Source organism: Sciurus vulgaris (genome assembly GCF_902686455.1).
Source record: "Sciurus vulgaris genome assembly, chromosome: 12".
Lineage (NCBI taxonomy): Eukaryota > Metazoa > Chordata > Mammalia > Rodentia > Sciuridae > Sciurus > Sciurus vulgaris.
Window position 1 is genome coordinate 50,447,049 of NC_136473.1, and position 21,804 is coordinate 50,468,852.

At 37.0% G+C, this 21,804-nt stretch overlaps 2 protein-coding genes and 1 pseudogene across 4 annotated transcripts in view; 2 read left to right on the forward strand and 1 right to left on the reverse strand.

Moving 5' to 3' along the window:
* Positions 1-21,804, forward strand: part of LOC306641943 (uncharacterized protein) — a gene marked incomplete at its 5' end in the record, with an annotated part of 437,033 nt that overhangs the window by 296,431 nt on the left and 118,798 nt on the right. The gene's annotated exons all lie outside the window — the stretch shown is intronic.
* LOC306641184 (uncharacterized protein) overlaps positions 1-21,804 on the forward strand; it is a 204,142-nt gene that overhangs the window by 3,588 nt on the left and 178,750 nt on the right. Inside the window, exon 1 of one of the 2 annotated variants that reach the window (XM_079106119.1) lies at positions 3,659-3,723. The exons of the other annotated variant lie outside the window; for it this stretch is intronic. The gene's annotated coding sequence lies outside the window, so the exon portion shown is untranslated. Of the gene's footprint in view, positions 1-3,658; positions 3,724-21,804 lie in introns of those variants that run through there. 2 annotated transcript variants of the gene reach the window in all.
* On the reverse strand, positions 6,519-7,466 carry LOC306641220 (guanine nucleotide-binding protein G(I)/G(S)/G(O) subunit gamma-5B-like; annotated as a pseudogene). The gene has a single exon. The product of its transcript is annotated as a guanine nucleotide-binding protein G(I)/G(S)/G(O) subunit gamma-5B-like (transcript).

Genomic DNA, 21,804 nt, shown 5'->3' on the forward strand with positions numbered 1-21,804 from the left:
TGTAAATTGTACTAATCTCACATGTATGATCTGATGAATATTTTACTTATGTAATATGTACTCTGTAATCAACTTCAACACCCTTGCCAGTTGATATTCCTACCCTACCCACTGTATACCTGCTAGGAGATTTTCATTGTTTGGACTTCTGTCAATCACTATTGATTAATCTTCCTAAATTAAGCTACTCATTTTGAGATAATTACAGATCCATAAGCAGTTATAAGAAATAATACTGAGTTCACGTGTCCCCTAGAGTTGCCTCCAGTAGTAACATCTTGGAAACTGTACTTAAATATCACAATGAGAATATTAACATTGGTCTAGTTAATATATTGAATGTTTTTATATCCTCAAATATTTCTTTTGTTACTCTTTTACAGCCATACACACCCTAGTCTCAACTCTTCTTTTCTTTGTTGTTGTTTTTCTTCTTCTTTCTTTATTTATATTTTTGGTACCAGGGATTGAACCCCAGGGTGCTGAACCCACTGAGTCACATCCCTAGCCCTTTTTATTTATTGTTTTAAATTTTGAGACAGGATTTCACTAAGTTGCAGAGGCTGGCTGTGAAATTGTGATTCTCTTTCCTCAGCCTCCCCGGCCCAACTTATGTTTTGTTACCCTGGCTACTACTAATTTGTTGACCATTTCAATACTTTTGTCATTTCAAAAAATGGAATTATACGTGATTTAGGCTTTGTGGCTTGGCTTTGTTATTCATTGTAATTCTCTGGAGATTGATCCAGGTTTGTATGTGTATCAACTTTCATTCTTTTTATTGCTGAGTAGTCTTTTGTGGTATGAATATACCATAGTTTGTTCAACTATTTACCTATTTAAGAATATCTAGGGTTTCTTTTTTCCAGTTTTTGGTTTCATAAACAAAATTGTTCTAAACATTTTTGTACAGGTTGGTGTGTGAAGATAACTATTTATTTCTCTGGGATAAATGCTGGTGAATATATTTGTATAGTAGTTTCATGTTTTTATTTTTAATTAATTAATTAATTTGTACAGGGGATTGAACCCAGGGGTTAACCACTGAATTGCATACCCAACCCTTTTAATTTTTCATTTTGAGACAGGGTTTTGCTAAGTTGCTGAGGCTGGCCTCAAACTTGTGATCCTCCTGCCTCAGCCTCCCAAGTTGCTGGGATTAGAGGGCTGCACCACCATGCCCAGCTTTTGTGTGTAGTGTTTCAGGAACCTACCAGATTGTTTTGCAGAGTGTATCTACCATGTTATCTCAGCAGCAGGGATCTTTCTTGTCTCCATGCTCACCAGTATTTGGCAATGTCACCTTTTTTTTTTTTTTTTTTTTTTTCCTAACCCATTCTGATAGGTGTGTAGTGATATTTCATTGTGAGTTTAATTTACACTTCCCTAATGGCTATTGATGTGGAACTTTTTTTTTTTTTTTTGGTGCTGGACATTGAGCTCCAAGCTCTATTCATGCCAAGCATGTGCTCTATTACTGAGTCCCTCAGCTTCAGAAGTCTTTTTATGTGTGTGTATTTGCCATAAATAATGTATCCTCCTTATGGAAAGGTTTTTCATGTTTTTTTTGTCAATTTTCTAATTGGATTGTTTGGTTTTTTTTTGGTGTGGAATTTTTAGCTCTTTATGTGGTCTGAATACTAGTTATTTGTCAGATAAATGATTTGCAGATATTTTCTCCCAGTGTATATTTTGTCTTTTCATTCTCAGGAGGGTGTTTGCAGAGCAAAAGTTTTTTATTTTGATGAATTCCAATTTATTAATTTTTTCTTTTATTACTTATGCTTTTATTTCATGTCTATGAACTCCTTGGGTAGCTGGTGTAGGCTTTTCTAGAGGTCAGAACCAATGGAATGTGTTGTGTACATATTCATATATGTATTTATATCTAGTGGGGGAGAATGAATTAATTTAAGCATTTGGTTCATGTAAGTATAGAGGCTTACAAGTTTAGAATTTGTGGAGTGGATCAGCAAGCTGGGACCCAGAGAAGAACTGATGTTGTACTTAAATTCCAAAGGCCATCTGCTGGCATAATTTCCCTTTGATTTTTGTGGAGGTCAGTCTTTTGTTCTATTATTCATGCCTTTTTCTCATTGGATGAGGTCTGCCTCCATTATGGGGATTGACCTGCTTTACTAAAAATTCCCCTTTTAAAATGTTAATCTTTTCTAAATATCAATAGAGAAACATCCAGAATAACATTTGACCAAATGTATGGTCCCCGTGGCCCCTACAAAGTGACACAAAATGAACTATCACAGAAGTCCTGGCTTCTAAATCTTGTTTCCTTCTATGTTTTGTTCCCTTAAAAGTTTATAGTTCATTGTTTACATTTGAATGTGTGATCTATTCCAATTTTATTTTTTGTATAAGATTTGAGACTTAGATCCCAGTTCTTTTGTTTTGTCTTATGGATATCTAGTTATTACAATAGCATTTGTTGAAAAAGTGGTTTTTCCTTTAACAAATTGTGTTCTATTTTTGTCAGAAATCAAGTGGGCTGCCAGACCTGGTGGTGCATGCCTATAAGTGACTCAGGAAACTGAGGTAGTAGGGTTGCAGGTTCCAAGGCCAGCCTGGGCAACTGAGTGAGACGCTGTCTCCCAAATAAAGAGAACTGGGGATGTAGCTTAGTGGTAAAGCACCCATAGGTTCAATCCCCAGTACCCCTGACCCCTCATAAAAAGTCAAGTGGACATATTTGTATGACTCTATTTTTGGTTCCTGTGGTTTGGCTTCATTCTACCAAGTCCTTTATAACAATAGGACAATTATTGGGAAAAAGGACTAGAACAAATAGGCTGATCTAAAGGCTGATGAAGGAGGTTATGAGGTGAGCTAATCCCATATAGCTTTAATTATATAATAATTAAGGTAGTTAATAAGGCTAGAAACTGGGTATACTGATTTCTACCACTATTCCTTTTCATAATTGTTCTAGCAATTGTAGTATACTGATTTACATCCACCCCAAATATGAGATCCTGCTCCTTGGAACTTATCAATGTTACCTCGTTTGGAAAAGAGGTCTTTACAATTGTGATTAAGTGAAGAATCTTAAGATGAAGACATCATTCTGGTCACTTACATGTAGTCACTAAATGTCATCAAAACAGAGCAAGTGATATGAAGATACAGCAGAGAGATATTTGAAGATACTCTCCATGAAGACTAGAGTGATGTTGTCTAGAAGCGAAAGAATGCCAGTATCCAGCAGAAGGTAGAAGAGACAAAGAGGAGTACTCTCCTAGGGCCTCTGGTGTACATATCAGAACCTGTTAATTGTACTCCAGTGAGATGCAGCTTTAGGGCTGTGTAGATATAGCTGAGTTGGTAGAGTGCCTTTCTTGCAAACACAAGGTCCTGGGTTCAATCTCCAGCACTGCAAAAAAGAAGAAGAAAAAAGAGATACAACTTTATTCCAAAGAACATAATGCAGTTCTTTTTGTTTTTAATTTTCAGGATCATCCTCCTTTTGTCAATTATGAATAGGAGTACTATAGCAATTCATGTGTTTTAAGTTTTTTTTTTTCTTTTCTTTTCTTTTTCTCTGTGTGGGGGTACCGATGATTGAACCCATAAGCCCTCTACCACTGAGCTGTATCCTCACCCCTTTTACTTTTTATTTTGAGACAGGGTCTCACTAAGGCTTCAGACTTTCAATTCCGCTGCCTTAGCCTCCTGAGTAACTGGGATTACCAATGTATGTCTTCACATCTGGCATGTTAGGTTTTTGTATGGATGTGACTTTCAGATCAGTTAGCTAGATAACCTATGAGCATGATTCCTAGACAGTATGGGAAAACTATTTAGCTTTCTAAGAGACTGCAAACCTGTCTTACAAAGTGACTTTACTCTTTTGTATTTGCATTAGCAATGATGGAGAATATCTGTTACTCCATATCTTCACAGCTTTTAATATTGGCAGTTGTTTAGATTTTAGCAGTTTGAATAGATGTGCAGTATGTTTATGTTTTAATTCAAATTCCCTAATGAGAAATGATGTTACAGCTTCTTTTTATATGCTTATTTGCTATCAGTTTTCTTTGGTGAAGTGTTTCTTGAAATCTTTTGCTCAGTTTTTTTTTTTTTTTTCTTCATTTTTATTGTTTTTACTAGTGCATTATGGTTACACATAATGTTAGGGTTCGATTTGACTTAACTATACATGCATGGAATATAATTTGTTCTACTTCAGCTCCCAGGACTTCGTATTTCCTCCTCCTCCCTCCTTCTGTTCCCTTACCTCTACTTTACAGTTCTCCATTTATTATTTTGCTCAGTTTTTAATGGAGTGGTTTAAATTTTTTTTTCTTATGGTTGATTTGTGTATATGTGTGTGAGAGAGGGAAAGAGAGTAACAGGCACTGGGCATTGAACACAAGGGTGCTTTCTGCAACATTGAGGTATATGCCCAGCCCTATGTATGTATGTATCAATTTATTTATTTTTGGTACCTGGGATTGAACCGAGGAGTGCTGAACACCACATCTCCATGCCTTTTTATATTTTATTTAGAGACAGGGTCTTGCAGAATTGCTTAAGCCTTCGCAGAATTGCTTAGGGCCTCACTAAGTTTCTGAGGTTGGCTTTGAACTCATGATCCTTCTGCCTCAGCCTCCCAGGCTGCTGGTCGCATCCCGTCAATTTTCTGAGATACGGTTTTCCTAAGTTGCTGAGACTGTTTTCAAACTTGTTCTTCTCCTGTCTCAGCCTGCCAAGTCACTGTGCTTTAATTGGTGTGCACTACCACATCTGGTTCTTCCTATTGTATGAGTTCCTTGTGTATTTTGGATACAAATCCTTTATCAGCTGTGCATTTTACAAATATTGTTTCCCAGTCTAGCATGCCTGAGGCCCTGGGCAGGGGGGATAAAAGTTCAATGGAGTATATTTGTGTGGTGCTTTCTGGGCTCTCTTCTCTTTTCTGCTGTTCTATATGTCATTCTGTCATTCTTTTGCTTGTACTGTGCTCTCTGGATTAATGTACCTTTATATAAAGTGTTGAAACTAGATAGTATGTAGCTTTCAACTTTGTTTTTCAGTTTTGTGTTGTCTATTCTAGGTGTTTTGTCTTTATTAAGTTTAGATTCAGTTTGTCCATCTCTACAGAATAGTTCGTTGTGATTTTGATTCGAATTGGGTTGAACCGGTTGATGAAATTGGAAAGAATTGACTTCTTAAACACTATTGAATCTTCTAATCCATGGACAGGGACTAGGTCTTAGTTTCTTTCATCAGAAATTTGTAGTTTTACGTACACTTTATCCCATCAGTGTCCCCTTACCTTCCCTAGCTCTGAGCAACCATTAATCTACTCTGTCTCCATAAATTTTCCTATTCTGGACATTCTATTTCTTTGGAATCATATTATATGATCTTCTGTGACTGGCTTTCACTAGCCTAACATTCAGGGTTTATCCATGTTGTAACAGGTACTTCCTTTTTATGATGGACTAATATTCTGTTGTTTATCCATCCATCATCACTTTTTGGACATATTGGTTGTTTCTACTTTTTGGTTAGTATGGATAATATTACTCTCAATGTTCTGTGTATAAGTTTTTGTGTGGATTATGTACTTTGTTTTGCTTAGGTAGATTTCTGGGAGTGAAATTATTGGGTCATAGGGTAAACTTAGGTTAAACTGTTTGAGGAGCTGCCAGACTGTTTTCTAGGGTGACGGTATAGTTTTATGGTCCCACCAGCAGTACTTATTATCAGTCTTTATTTTAGTTATCTTAGAGAGTGTGAAATGATACCTCATTTGTAGGGTCTATTTATTTGTTTATTTATTTTTAACACTCTTGAATTTATTTGTTCATTTAATACTACCTTCAATTGGGTACTGTACTATCATGAGAAATAAACAAGTATATTTTTTGTTTCTGGAAACTTCTCCTGAGTGAGGATAAATTATATAATATCATACATGGAAAGAATACAAGAGCAATTCCGATTAATATGATTTAGAGCTTGCACTCAAGGTAAAGCTAATAGACAAGAACCCTCCCTTACTTCATGTTACTCATCATTCCATCTAAAAATATTGTTTAGTCCTTGTCCATAAAAATACATGAGTAGAACGTAACAATGAGGTAGTACAACGAGGCTAATTGCAAACATGACCATTCTCTGACCCACTCCTCCTCAATTCTGATATTTTTCTACTATCTCTTTTGTCTTCAGTTATCTCCATGTTTTTCTCGGTTGTGGTTGTATAACAATATTTTTTTCCCTTTTTTTTTTTTTCTTTTGCGTTGCTGGGCATTGTATCCAGGGTGTTGCACATGCTTGGCAATTGCTGTACTACTGGGCTAAATCCCCACCCCTTCATTGAATGTTTTTGTTTTGTTTTGTTTTAAGTATTTTATTGTATGTTGCTGCCAGTGTATTTAAAATAATTACTCTTGTGAAATAGAAATTCATGAAATTTCAGAGAGGTAGATGTTAAGGACTGACAAAATTGAAAGATGATATTATGGCACTTGTGTATAGGGAAGCTCTTGTTGACTGGTTCTTCAGCAGTGGTTTGGGAAACCTCAGTAAGATTCATTTGACTACAAAAAGGAACAGACTTTCTGGGGTCTGAAAGGATTTGTACCTGAAGATAGTCCAGTCAGCAGGGAATCATGTTGAGCATTCTGCAGACAGAATTGTTGTCACTCTGAAGCTACCTGGGAAACCTTCACACAGTTGAGCCAGGCCTCCAGCCAGAGCTGCTGAACCACCTTCTTCACAGCTGGGACACTGGAGAGGCCAGACATTGAGAATTGGAGGGCCAGGCCGACTCATCAGTCAGAGGGTCAGCAGTTCGCGGGTAGGCTGGGCCAGAGGACTCCTCATTGAAGTTTTGTTTATGTTTCGTTAATTATTAATAGCGTTGAACATCTTTTTATATTTGCATTGAATATTTGTATACCGTTCTTGGGAAATGTCTATTTGAATCCTTGGCCCATTTTCAGTTGGGTCATTTTTACTGAGTTGTAAGTGTTGTTTATGTAGTTTAGATGGAGGTCCTTTATTGAATATGTGATTTGCAAACATTTTCCCCCTTGTTTTTAATTATCTTGAGAATTTCCTTTTAATCCCCAAAGTTCTTAATTTTGATGAGCTTCAGTTTATTTTTTCTTTTGTTGCTCGTGCTTTTGGTGTCATATCTAAGAATCTATTGCTTAATCTCAGATCATGAAGATTTACTCTATTCTTTTTCCTCTCAGTTTTGTAGTTTTCATTTAGGTTTTTGATCCATTTTGAATTAGCGTTGTATGTGTAGTGTGAAATGAGCATCCAATTTGTGTGTATGTGTTTGTGGCTCTCCGATTAGTCCAGCACCATTTGTTGAAAAGACTTACTTTCTTGAATGATGGTGGCACCCTGTTAAAATCAGTTGATGAGAGGTGCATTGGTTTATTTGTGGTTTATATTTGGACTCTCAGTTCTAGTCCAGTGAAAAATTGATTACTTTTGTTTTGAAGTAAGTTTTGAAATTGTAAAGTGTTAGTCTTATTTTATTCTTTTTTTAAAATTTTTGTTTTTGTTTTTGTTCTGTACCAGGGACCGAACTCAGGGGCACTTAACCCACTGAGCGACACCCCCAGCCCATTTTTGTATTTTATTTAGAGACAGGGTCTCACTGAGTTGCTTAGCTCCTTCCTAAGTTGCTTAGGCTGGCTTTGACTGGTGATTCTCCTGCCTCAATGTTCTGAGCCATTGGGATTACAGGTGTGCACCACTGTATCTGGCTGTATTTTATTCTTTTTCAAGAGTATTTTTATTTATTCTCCATCCTTTGAATTCCATATGAATTTTAGAATTAGCTTTTCCGCTTCTACAAAGAAACCAGCTGGAATTGTGGTAGGTTTTGTTTTAAGTATGTAGATCAATTTGGGGAGTAAGGTCACCTTAGCAGTTTGTAAATTTTTACATTCCAAGTGATTGAACCTAGGGTCTTTTGCATGTTGGTCAAGTGTCCTACCACTAAGCTGTAATCTCAGCTCCACCTTAACAATATTAACATTTCTTGCAGGGAAGATCTGGTCTGGTAGCACTGAATTCCCTCATATTTTTTGTCCAAATATTTCTGCCTCATTTAATGCATAATTTTGTAAATATAAAATTCTAGTTGGTGATTTTTTTTTTTCTTTCAACACACCTACACACACACTATTTTCCTCCTTTCTCTTTGCTTGGTTTCTGATGAGAAGGTTGTTTAAATTCTCATCCTCAATCCTCTATAAAGATGGCCCACCCTTCCTAGTTCTTTCAGAATCTTGTTTCATCTTTGGTTTTCTGCAGTTGAAGTGTTATGTGCTGATAGTGATGTATAGTTTGGGGTGGGGTGTTTATCCTGCTTTCAGTTTGGAAAGTTTGTACTGGCATATAATCAGGCTCACTGATTCTCCACCATGTCCAGTCTATTGCTCATAGCATCAAAGAAATTTTCTGTTTCTGTTATAGTGTTTTCATTTCTGGCATGTCATTTTGATTCTTGGAATTAAAAAAAAAAATTCTCTGCTTAAATTCTTCATTTGTTTTTGTATATTGTGTCCTTTTTCCTTTATAAACTTAACCTATTAATAAATTCTTTAAAATTCCCTATCTGATAATTCCAGTATCTATTCTGTGTCCAGTTTGATTCTGATGCTTCCTTTGTTCCCTCAAGTATTTTCCTACCTTTTTTTTTTAAATTTAATTTTATTGTAAACAAATGGGATACATGTTGTTTCTCTGTACATGGAGTAAAGGAATACCATTTGTATAATGATATATTTACATGGGGTAATAGTGTTTGATTCATTCTGTTATTTTTTCCTTCCCTCCAACCCCTTCATATTTTCCTACCTTTTGACATGCCTTGTAATTGTGGTTGAAAGCCAGATGTGTTTTATCAGGTAATAGGAATTGAATTAATTCCTTTCATGTGAGATGTCAGGTTTATCTGGCTAAAGATTGGATTGTGTTTAATGTTTGCTGCAGTTGCAGCTACCAGAGTCTTTAAATTCCTTAAGTAACTGTGTTTTTGTCTCTGTTTTGGGGCTTCTCAAAGAGCTCCTCCTCCTTAGGTGTCTCTTGGAGTGAACTATAGAATAACCTTACCTCCCTCTACTTTCTTCTACTGTCTAGCATTTACAGTTATTTTAGCCCTTTATAATGTTAGAGAACTTATCATAAAGTATAATAATTTTTGATTCCACTATCATATATGATTTAGAAAACTCAAGAGGAGATGGGCCGTTTATAGTATACACATATATTTGTTTTCTGTGTTCTTTCCTTCTTGATGTTCCAGGTTTCCTCCTTTTGTTATTTCTTCTGCTTAGAGAAGTAGGATCCTTTAACTAATTTTTTATAGCATACACAGTTTCTTCATTATCTGTCATGTGAGAATCTTTCAATTGTTTTCCTTTATTCTTGACCAATATTTTCACTGAATATAGAATTCTGAGTGACTTTTTATTTTTTTCTATCAGCACTTTAAAAGTACTTTTCTAGTTCCTCTGGCTTCCATAGTTTCTGAGGAGAAATCAGCTGTTGTTTAAATTGTTATTCCCTTACATGTAAGTCTTCTCTTTTAACTGCTTTCATGATACTTGTCTTTGGGTTTGAGAAGGTTGATTATGTGTTTTGGTGTGGATTTCACTGGATTTATCCTGTTTGAGGTTGGCCCAGTCTCTTGAATCTATAGGCTAGCCATTTATTTTTTTACCAAATCTGGTAGGTTTCTGACATTTCTTCAAAAATTGTTCAGCCTTTTTCTCTTTTTTCCTTCTGGGTTTATGATGGTATGAATGTTAGGTCGTTGATTATAGTCCTATAGGTATCTGGAACTTATTTTTATCTTTACTCTGTTTTCTTTCTGTTGATGAGATTGGGTGATTTCTATTAGTCATTCATCTGTTTCCTCACTCTATTCTGATATGCAGTGTATATACTGAGGTGGGTTTCTTTTGGGGGGTTGGGGATACTTGGAAATGAACCCAGAGGCGCTTACTACTGAGCTACGTCCCCAGCCCCCTCTCCCCTTTTTTAAGACAGGGTCTTACTAAGTTGTTTAGGACCTCCCCAAGTTGCTGAGGCTGGCCTCAAAGTTGCAGTCCTCCTGCTTCAGACTCTGCAGCCCATGGAATTACAGGCATGTGTCATTGTGCCCAGGCCCACCTATTGAGTTTTTTTGTGTTAAATATTTTTGGTGGTGCTGGGGATAGAACTCAGGGCCTTGCACATGCTAGGTAAGTGCTCTACCTAGCATCCCAGTCCCTTTGAATTTTTAAATATACCTTTTTCAGTTTTAAATTTTTCATTTGTTTCTTCTTTATTATATCATTTTCTTTTTTGCTGTGACTTCTTATTTTTTAAGGAGATTTTCTATTCATTCATTTCAAATAAATTTATGTGTTGATTTTGGTACATCTGTCATCTTGAAATTGGCGTGTATTGATGGATTTTTCATTCATTTCGAGATTTTTTTGTTGTTGTTGTTCATGATATAATTTAGTTTAAATAGAAACAGGCATTTTTACCATGTTATGAAATTAAGCCTTGTAGTGTAGCAGCTGTTCCATGAGGAACCTGGAGGGGGGCAGGGAGTGGCAACTTTGTTACTGTTAGGTTGTTTGACAGCAGAGAGGGAAGTTTCCTCTTTACTGTTGGATGAGTGAGTTGGTCCTAAGTTAGTTCCTGGATGGTAAGAGCTGAAGTGCCTCATTAAATGGTGACATGACTTTCACTGACATCATGGATGGGGTAGTGACAATAGTTCTGACTTATCATTAGTGCTTTTTGACACTATCCCAGTGAGAAGAGGGGCTGTGCTTCCCTGCCCAATTGGGGAAGTCTAAGCTTCTACCATGGTCACCAGCTCTGTGTGGGTTAGGGTTAGGGTTGGGGGAGATGTGTCACTCACTGGCAGTGACTCTTCTGGTTCCTTCTGACACTATCCTGGTAGGGGTGTGGTGGGTGGTATCTTGTCATAGGATAATGAGTGTGGAAATCTAGGTTCCCACTCAGTCTTTGTTGGTGGGGTGTGACTCAGGCCTTTGTTGTATTCTGTTGTATTGGCCTGGAGTAGAGTGGTTCTAGGTAAAAGCTTTCATTCGTTAGGCTGCCCCTTCTGATTCTTTGGCTAAGTAGAACAGTGACTTTAGGTGGCTTTTTGGGTCTATTTCTATTGGTGTTTTTGTGTTGCTGACGTCGTCTTCTCCAAATCTGAGATATATGAAGTCAAAAAGTAAATTCACAGAACTCATATTCATGTTATCCATTGAGTCTTAAGATCACTAGTCAATCTGCCTTCCCTCTGCCTTTCAGAGAATTCTCATGTTTGTTTTATATATTAAGTCCAGCGTTTTTACTTGAACTTGGTGAGAAGAATAGACAAAAGTATACCTACTCCTCCTTCCTGGAGTTGGAAGTGTATAGTAAGTATTTAATAGCAGTTTTTTAGTATTATTATATTTTTGATCTCTTAACAGGTTTATTTGTTCTTGGCTTCTATGAGGTTCTGTCTTTCCATAATAAGCTTCAATTGCACTCTGTAGTTTTCCTTTATTATCCCAGCATCTCTGGAAGGCTGAGGCAGGAGGATTGCAAGCCTCAGCAACTTAGCGAGGCCCTGTCTCTAAATAAAATGTAAAAAGGGCTGGGAATGTGGCTCAGTGGTTAAGCCACACTCTGGTTTCAATCCCTGGTGTGTACACACACACACACACACACACACACACACACACACACACAGAAGGCCAAACACTAAAATTTAAAATCATATTTTTTTAAGTGTAATGAGTGCTTATGATGATGAACATAAATCAAGAAGTGTTTAGTCAAAGTATTTGGGGAGTATTGATGCTTGAATCCAGGGTGCTTAAACATTGAGCCACAGCCCCAGCATTTGTATTTTTTATTTTGAGATAGGATTTCTCTAAGTTGCTGAGGCTGGCCCTGAGCTTGCAATGTTGCCTCAGTCAGTTACTGACATTTTAGGTGAGCACCACTATACCTGACTGGAAATTTTATTTATGGACATCTCACCATGTGACATTTTAAAGTACAGTTATAGTATAATGGGCTTACAAAACCAATTCTCTGATTTGTTACAGAGTTATGCTTTGATTCTAATTGAAGTCATTTAAATGTGTCCTTTTAGTCTTTCAAATTGCATGTATTGTTAATATAGATGTTTGTTGTATTTAAAAATAAAAATTTTAAGTACTCATAAACATTCATATATTTACTAAGTAGGATCATCCTGTGTATGTAGTTCCATAACAAGGAATACTGAAAAAATATCTATTATACCAATCAAATTTCAGCCAAAAGAATGCTCGAGGGATATGATTTTTTTCAGATTATCTGGACTTTCTGGTTAATGCAGGATAAAGTATGAAGTCCCTTTTTGTTTGAGAATTTGTTAGAGCTTTCCCCACATCTCTTCCTCCTAGATTGTGCTGAATTTAGAAGCAAGTATCAATGGATTTTCTCTAATATGCAGATGCTGATCCATAGTTGGGGGTGGATAGAGAAGAATGAGGGAACTTTGAATTGTACAGAGGGGACAGGAGGGGCTGGTGGGGCTGGGAAGGATGGTAGATTGAGACAGATATTATTACCCTGTATACATGTATGAAAAGAATTTTTTTAAAAAAATCACTGTCAATAAAAGTTAATGAAAATAAATAAATGGAAGTTAAAAAAAAGTATAAATGGGCTTCATGTATTTATAGCTTAGTGATGTCCTCTGTATCCAAACTGTCACTCAGTGCTGATAGATCTTTTTGTGAGCTCCTTTCCTTTCATGGTCTTGGAAACAGTGGAGTGATTACTTAGGTTTTGTAAAACTTTCTGTAGTGTATGTATTATTTGCACCGAGCTGGTGAAATCACTCAGGAAGGTTATCTTGTGACTAGCAGAATATTAGTTAAAGCAAAGATAGAGGTGATATTCACTGGCTTTGCTTTAGAAAGCTGTCTAGCTAAATTACTCCCAGATGCTGAATTTTTAAATCCTTATGCCCAGAATGCATTAGCTAGTATTATCAGTACTTGTTTCTTTAAAAAAAAAAAAAATTATTTGCTGGACGTGGCTCAAGACTGTAATCTAAGCCATTCAGGAGGTTGAGACAGAGGTCAGCCTCAGCAACTCAGCAACAGCCTGTCTCAAAATAAAATTAAAAAGGGGGAAATGTATCTCAGTGGTAAAGCACCCTGGATTCAATCCCCCAGTAACTAACAAATAAAAACCAATCGACTATTTTGCAACAACCACTGTGTGTGTGTGTCTGGGGACTTAATCTTTAGAAAATAAGTGAAAAGCTGGTGTTTATAACTGGCATTTACTTTAACTAAAGAGGAAAAAAAAAAAGACAGTATGAGAATAAATGTGTATGAAGTTGGATTTGTAGTGAATACTTAATATATGCCTGCCTGTGTACAGATGTTTTAATGTGAAATCTGCAGGTAGGATAATGAAGTAGCTGTTAGTTCTTGACCCTTTCCTCATCAGTCTTTTTATTGTTCTTTAGTGTTCCCTTAGTATAAATATGGATAGATCGGCATTTTAGTTCCATTCCATTCCTTTGATTATCCTTTGATTTGTGCTTAGAAAATACTAAAGGAGGAAAGAAAAAGACTTGTACTAATCCACAAAATTGATCATCATCTTTGCATAGTAAAGAGTTGGTCATATTAAAATTTAGTGCTATTTCAATAATATGTTAATGAGTAAAATCCCTGCCTGGGAGTAAAAAAAAGTAACAACACTTATTTTTTGTTATTTTTAATTTGACTGGTTTTGGTTTTTAAGTTAACCTAAATACATATAGGCATAATCTAAGCTTGCCTTGTGTAGCAAGGCAAGCCACATTTAGGCAAAATTGTGAAGATTTTAAACTTAATTTGCCATTGATTTTCCTTCCCTGAATAATGTAGGAGATTCTGTTTTCTGTTGGCGCATCCTAGGGTAATCTTCTTGTCAAATTTTCCTACTTAACTAAAACGGGAAAGAAAAATAATTGTTGGATTTTGTTTGTGTATTCAGAATGTCATAGGACTCTTGGAATTTGGTGAATATGGTGAAGCGTTTTCTCAAAATCACATTTGTAACATTTTCATATAATTTGAAGGCATTGAGATACCCAGATTGTCATAGAGTCATCTAGGCACAGTAATTCTAGAAGAAAAAATAGTAAAACTTCAGAAAATTTAGGCATAAAGGATGAAGTAGAAGAAAATTTAGAAGAGAAGCTGGATGAGTTAGAAATTGTGTTTGCATCAATCTTAAAGGCGAAGTCGTTTGAGACCTTTTGGGTCTTAACTACCTTTAGCATACTTCTTGTTCTCCGAGGAAAGAACACAGGGTTAAAATGACTGGGGGTCTTTTCTGAGAAACTGCTGATATTAGAAAGTAAGTATTATTTTAATTAGCTTCCTTCTGAAACAAGGAAGCTCCTTTATTTTAGCATAGATTGGACCATCAGTTCCCACCTTTACCTTATTGGGTTTTGACTTTTATAGGCATTTTGTGGAAGCTCTGGACTATTGTTCTAAGAGAATGCCTCTGAATATTCATGCATAGAATTTCATTGGGTTACAGTCTACATAAAAGTCCTTTTATTTACCTCTTTTTCAAGGTTCAGAATCCCTGCTGTGACTCTCACCTCCTTTTCTGAGACAAGCTGGTCTCTTCTTTACCTTTATTTTAAAGTCTGCCTTTTTACCTCCTGTTTCCTAGATGCATTGACTTTATTTTATTTTACATTTTTTACTTTTTTCCTGTTCTAATTCCTGTTAGGTAGAAATCTTAGGTGTAAGTCCCAGGCATACACCACACTGCATGGCAAATTTTAGCTCAAAATTTGAAGGAATATTGAAAATATTTCTCCTTCTACCATGTATACAACATAAGGATTTTTGTAAATGAGAACATGGAAAGTGAGACACCATGTCTACTTCATCTTACTAGGTAAAAGCATGTAAAATAATCCATAAATGCCCTCTCAGGCAACTCAATAGTGGATAGGAACCCAATTTTTGTGTGGCTACTCATTCAAATGGGCTACAAACTAGCCCAGTCCAAGATTTCCAGGTCTCAGGGGCTAAGGTGGTTCAAAGAGCACAAAAAGACAACTGTTTGGTTCAGGAGAGCTCTGTCCTCCTCCAGCCTCCTCCTGGGCACAGCTTGGAGGCTGCTCCCTTCTACCACATGTCCCCCTGCAAGCGAGTTCCACCCAATTGACCTACCGGTTCTTCTCATCCCTCTCATTGACTCCACCGTCTCCACGACGGAGCATTCGCTCCACTTTCGACACGTTACCGACAGTCACAGCCTTCAGGATGCTATTTCCAGGGACATACCCCGACCGGTACCTCCTGGAGTGACCTCTGTGACAACGCCTGCACCCAAAGCCCAGGCACTCCATTGTAGTGCCGGGAGAGGAGCCCGAGGGCCCCTGCTCCTGAGTCTGCCCAGGCCAGGGAGGGACTCAGAGGTGAGACGCCCCTCCTCCCAACTCAAGGAAAAATCTCCCCTTCAATCTACAACACTGCCAACCCAGCCAGCCAATCCAGTCTGCTCACAGCGCCCCAAAGGCAAAAGCTCCACAGTTTGCCAGCTGGCCAGTGGGAGGCAGTTGTTGCCAGGCGTCCTTCCAAACGCCAGAGCGCGCCCCCTGCCACCATTCTGATTGGCTGGGCTGTGGAGGGTTCCTCAGCGCGCCTGCAGGTGCGCGAGGCCCTGGGCGGGGCCAACACCTGCCCAGTTTTCTTTCAAATGTCAAACTTCTTTGGCAGTTGTCCTGAGTGTTCTAGGCATTCTCAGGACAGGCTTGCGCCTGGGGGAAAGCAGCCCTTGTGCCTGGGTGGGCTCAACGTAGGGTGTCTGTCTTGGTAAAGTTTTATTCAAATGTAGCCATGTTCCTTTATTCATAAATTGATATAACTGTTAATTTAGTAGGGCAGAGCTGAATACGTTAATGTACATCTCTTCAACATTCACATTCGCCTTTGACTTATATTTTTTGGTTCTGGGGATTGAATACACACTGGCTTTAGCACTGAGCTGCAGCCCAAGCCCTTCTTATTTTGAGACCAGGTCTTGCTAAGGTCTATTTAGGGCCTCACTAAGTGGCTGAGGCTGGCCTTGAACTTGTCATCCTTTCCCCTCAGCTTCCCAAGTCCCTAGGACTACAGGTATGCGCCACCACATTTGGCTAACATTCTCCTTCTATAATCACTAACCTCAGAAAAGGTGAACAGAAATTTTCAGTTGTGCAGAAGCAGAACATTGGTCAAGTGTCATTTTTACATTCTCAGTGTTTCAAATCATTTTAAAACTTTCACATGTAAGTTTTAATACTTATTAAAGGACAAAACTATTCTTTTAACTGTGGAAATAATTATCACAAAGAATCTGGGTGGTTTCTTTAGAAATGTAAAATTTACTTTAGAAACATAACTTTATGTTTATTCCTGGCCCTGGTCAGAGAGACAAAAACTGAGTACAGAATTTCTAACTTCAATCTGCATCCCCAAAATTGCCTAATGTGCTCACACTTGGCTCAAGGTATATTATATTCTAAAAAGGCCAATGTACCTTTAATAGGTATTATGCAATCATTTTTTTTGGCATATTATAGTTGTACATAATGATGGGATTTATTGTTACATATCTGTACATGCACACAATAGAACAGTATAATTTGTATCATTCTCTAGCACTTCCCCCTCCATTCCTTCCTCCCATCCTTTGGTCTCTGTCCTCTACTGATTCCCCTTTGATTTCAAATGAGTTTACACCACACCTTTGTCTTTTTCTTCTCTAGCTTCTGCACAGGAGAGAAAACATGTCCTTTGACCATCTAAGTTTGAGTTATTTAGTGTAACACAATGGTCACTAGTTCTATTCATTTTCCTGCAAATGGCATAATAATAAATGCTGGAGAGAATGTGGTGGAAAATGAGTATTTTACGCTATTGGTGGGATTGTAAAATTAATAACCACTTTGGAAATCATTATGGAGGTTCCTCAAATAGACTAGTAATTTTGGTTTAGGATTGAGTAAGACTCCATTGTGGAGGTTCCTCACATCCTCTTCTTCTGTTCCAAATAAAAAATGATTAAAATATTCAATCAATATGCATAAAGAATTGTTTGTTCATGTTGGGTATTCAAAACTTTTCATTTGATGGGTGTAAACTTTTCTAAAACACAGGGAAGATACTGCAGCTTCTATTTGCAAACATCCTGCCTTGTTATGGCCTCAGAAAAAAATGCTTACAGAAACAACATAGCCTCACATCATTCCATGTAATTAAATTTCATCTTTACTACTTCAGTCATATAATTCTATAACTTTTACATTTCTATACTGAATTGCTAAGTAAATTATACTTCCTAAATACAGAAATAGGTTTTAACCAATTTTCTTCTTTTTTTAATGAAAATGTCAAAAACAGCTCTATCTGTATGAGAACAAAGTAACAAGAGAACATGTATATGTAGCAATAAAAAGCATTTATATAGTACATTTTATGAACTGGGCACTGTTTTAAGGAATTATGTTAATTAATTTAATTGTCATTAAAACGGTATGAAATAGGTACTAGTATTCTCCCCATTTTACAGATGGGAAAATAGTTTCAGAAAAGTTCAGTTATTTGACCAAGATCAGACAATAGAAAGTTATCAATCTGGACTTTGAACCCAGGCTACCTAGCTCCAGAATCTCTGCTTTCGGCCTCTCTTGTACGATTTCACTTCTATGCTCTACTAAGATGTTAAAAAAATTATCAATACTCTAAATATACCATAAAGTTTAATATTTAATGTTTACAAATGGTTAGCAGTTGTAAGCTATACAAAGTAAACTATACCAAAATTCAAACCTCTGCAGACTGGACTTGAAAAACAAGAAAAGAACCTGAGTTAGTGAATAAATTATTCCCATTTGAGCACATATATAACAATTAGGAAGGAGTACTAAGAAATCATACTCTCATACCCAGATAGAATAAAGTAACAGAGGTGTGGTGGCACATGCTCATAGTCCCAGCTACTTGGGAGACTAAAACCAGAGGATCACAAACTTAAGAACAGACTTAGAAACTTCGTGGGAACCTGTCCTATGGTTTGGATGTGAGGTATTCCTTAATAGCTCATGTATGAGACAGTGAAAGACATTTGGAGGTGAATGATGGGGTTGTGAGAGGCCTTAACCCAATTGGTGAATTAATCCCCCAATGGGATTAAGTGGTAACTGAAGGTAGGCAGGGTGAGGCTGGAGGAGGTGGCTGGGAGGTGGGGAACATAACTTTGAGGTATATATTTTGTATCTGGCAAGTGAAGCCAGTGTCTGTCTGTCTCTGTCTGATTTCTGATCATCGTGTGAGTGTGATATTCTGCCATGACGTTCTGCCTCACCTGCAGCCCCAAGGAATGGAACTCTAAGGACTGAGACCTATAAAACCATGAGTCCCCAAATAAACTTTTCCTCCTCCAAAATAGGCCTACAGTCACAAAAGGGAAGAAGTTGACTAAATCAACCTGCCTCAAAATAAAAAGGGGTGAGGGCATAAAGCACCAATGGGCTCAAGCCTTAGTACTATGGAAAAAAAAAAAAGAGTAAAAGATGAAATCCCTTTCCTTGGAAGCTTTACAACTTGGGTATGGAAACAAGACTCGAAAATGTGTATCATATCAATTTCCATAAGAATATTAAAACTGACAATGGAATAATCATCAATAATTTAATATAACATGCAATATCATATTTAAAAAACAAAAACTTGGGCTGGAGTTGTGGCTCAGTGATAGAGCGCTCATCTTGCATGCGTGAGGCACTGGGTTTAAGTACTGTGTCCACCTACAACTAAAAAAATTTTTTTAAAAATAAAAACTGATGTAAAATTGTAATAACCAGTAATATTGCTATCTTTTGACTGAAAAACAGAAATAATTGTGCTGGGCCCATGGGTCTATTAGACCCTATACTGGGGATTGAACCTGAGGGCTTTCTACCACCGAGGCACAATTCCAGACCTTTTGTTTTGAGACAGGGTCTCACCAAAGTGCCAAGGCTGACCTCAAACTTGTGATCCTCCTGCCTCCGCATCCCAAGCAGCTGGAATTACAGGTGTGTGCCTCCACACCAGGCTGATTTTAAGACTTTTTCCTTACTTCCTTAGAATTTTTATACATTCTGAAAGACAGATCTCAAATAGAAATCCACCAAGTTTTTCTTGCAATGAGATTTCCTTTAGCAATAACAAATAATATTTATTAAACATTTGCCAAAGCACTTATTAATCTTGTTAACTCTCTCAAAACTCTAGAATTTAATAATGCCTTTTCTTGAGGAAGTTGCTAAACCAAGATTGAAGCCAGGTCTATTTGATTCCAAAGTCCAGTCTATTACTCAGTACCTATATTGTTCCATCAAGATCAGAAGTGTGAGTAATCATCTCTTAGAGTTGTTTTAAAACTGCTTTTGATATGGGCGTGGCGGCACACACCTGTAATCCTAGCAACTCAGGAGGCTGAGGCAGGAATTTCACAAATCAAAGGCCAGCCTAGCAAATAAGACCCTGTCTCAAAATAAAAAGTGTGTGTGTGTGTTGGGGTGGGGCAGGCAGTTAGCTCATTGCTAAAATGCCCCTGGGGTTGATCCCCAGCACTGTAATAACAAGAACAACAACAGCTCTTGTTACCATAGGGTAAAATATTTTCCTAAGAACTGGCACATACTCTCTCCCTATAGCTGCAAAACAGAAAAATGCTATCAAGAAACATTGATTGGGCTGGGGAGATAGCTCAGTTTTAGAGAGCTTGCCTTGCAAGTACAAGGCCCTGGGTTCAATCCCCACACTGATTACTGGGTTAAGGATATAATTCAGTGGGAAAGTGCTTACCTAACAGATCTGTGAGGCCTCTGGTTCAATCCCCAGTACCACAAAATTTAATTGATTTAAAAAAAACACTGGGGTTGGGATTATAGCTCAGTGATAGAGAGCCTGCCTGGCACGTGTGAGGCACTGAGTTCAATCCTCAGCACATATTAATAAATAAATAAATAAATAAATAAATAAAATCAACTTCTTGTGTCCATCTACAACTAAAAAACATTTTTTAAAAACCCACTAAGGGCTACATCTTTTCACTTAATTTTTAGTTTGCTTACTTTTTAGTAAAAGACCTGAGAAGACTTTTAATTTTTCTTTATAAAAACATGTCTGGCAAGGCGTAAGTAATCAATAAGTATTTCAAATCAATAATGCTCTCCTCCCTGAGCATGGCAATCATACAGCCAGTTCAAATTTCAAATATTCTCTCCTACTGCCCCCAGAAATACATTCTCACTTCTCCTACCCAGCAGAATTAATATTCGTATTTTTGATTTTGGAAAACTAGGTTGCCACATCCACGGCACTTCCAAAAACCCAAGCTCAAAATGTTTCTACCTTTCCAACCAATAGTACTATGCAAATTAAAAGCAAAATGATTAGCTTGCAAAAGTGAGAACTGCCAGTAAAAAGATGACTCTATACATGGAGTCATCCAACTTATTACCAGTATGAGGCAACAGGTAGTTCTCAGTAAAACACAGCAATAATTCTGCACATTAATTTTCATGCTGGTTCAGTATTTCAAAGCATAAAAAGCATCACTGGGAAATTATAAAATTAGCTACCAAGACACACACTGCCACCACCAATTTCTTTTTAAAACTGAATTGCAAACACATCTCTCACTTCTCTCTGCTCCCAAGTTGAAGGGCAGGATCCCTTCCCATCAATAGTGGTTCAATTACAATTTCTCAAAACAAGGGGGAAGCAGAATGAATTGTCCACTAAGCACCCTTCAGCTAGACTTCATGCTTAGTTGTATATGAGATTTTAAATAGTTACTACTTACATAAGAAAAGGCTACTACATAGAAAGATAAAGGCCATATGGAAGTTCTCAGTTCAAACGAGGCAAAAAAAGAAAGGTAAAATTCAGAATGTAGACTACCATAAAATATGATTGAGTTTGCAATTATGGGATTTTAAATAAACATCAGTAATAAGAAACATTCTTAATTAAGAGTTCACAGAATCAGAGAAACAAGTGTAAGGAAAACAAGATTTTTGTTCAGATGTATTTTTTTATTAGATGAAAAGAAAGGTAAACATCTATATTCAAAATATTTAGTAGTCAGAGTCTATGTAACCAAAACTGCTACTTACATGTTTTCAACATTTGTTTTCATTTTAGGGCAACTGGGGAAAATGATACCTTTTAGTATAATTTTTTGTTTAAATATTTTTATTTGTTGTCGGGAAACTTTATTTGTATGTGGTGCTGAGAATTGAACCCAGTGCCTCACATATGCTTGGCAAGTGCTATACCACTGAGCCACAACCTCAGTCCCTTAGTGTAAGTTTTTTTTCCTCCAAAAGTAACATTCATATTTCTTGGAAGACACTACAAATAACAATACTTTTTTACAAAGAGAACTAATGGTAAAAAATAATGAAAAGACTACAAAACCCTGATTTCTCAAACTGACTCAATAATCTTACTTTTGCTAAGAGCAGAGAGCAGACTGAAATACATGAAACTATGAGCTCTTTGGGGGCAGAAACTAGGCAAGGCTTTCGAACTTATCTGGCATAGTAACAAAAATACCAGTTCAAAATATTTCTAACTCTCCAACTAAGTTTGCTGTACAAAATGAATGCAGGATGATGACTAACACAGCAAAGGTGTGCTCTACTAGGAACAAACTAATAAACCCTTAAGAAATAGTGAAAAAAATAGATCTTGGATA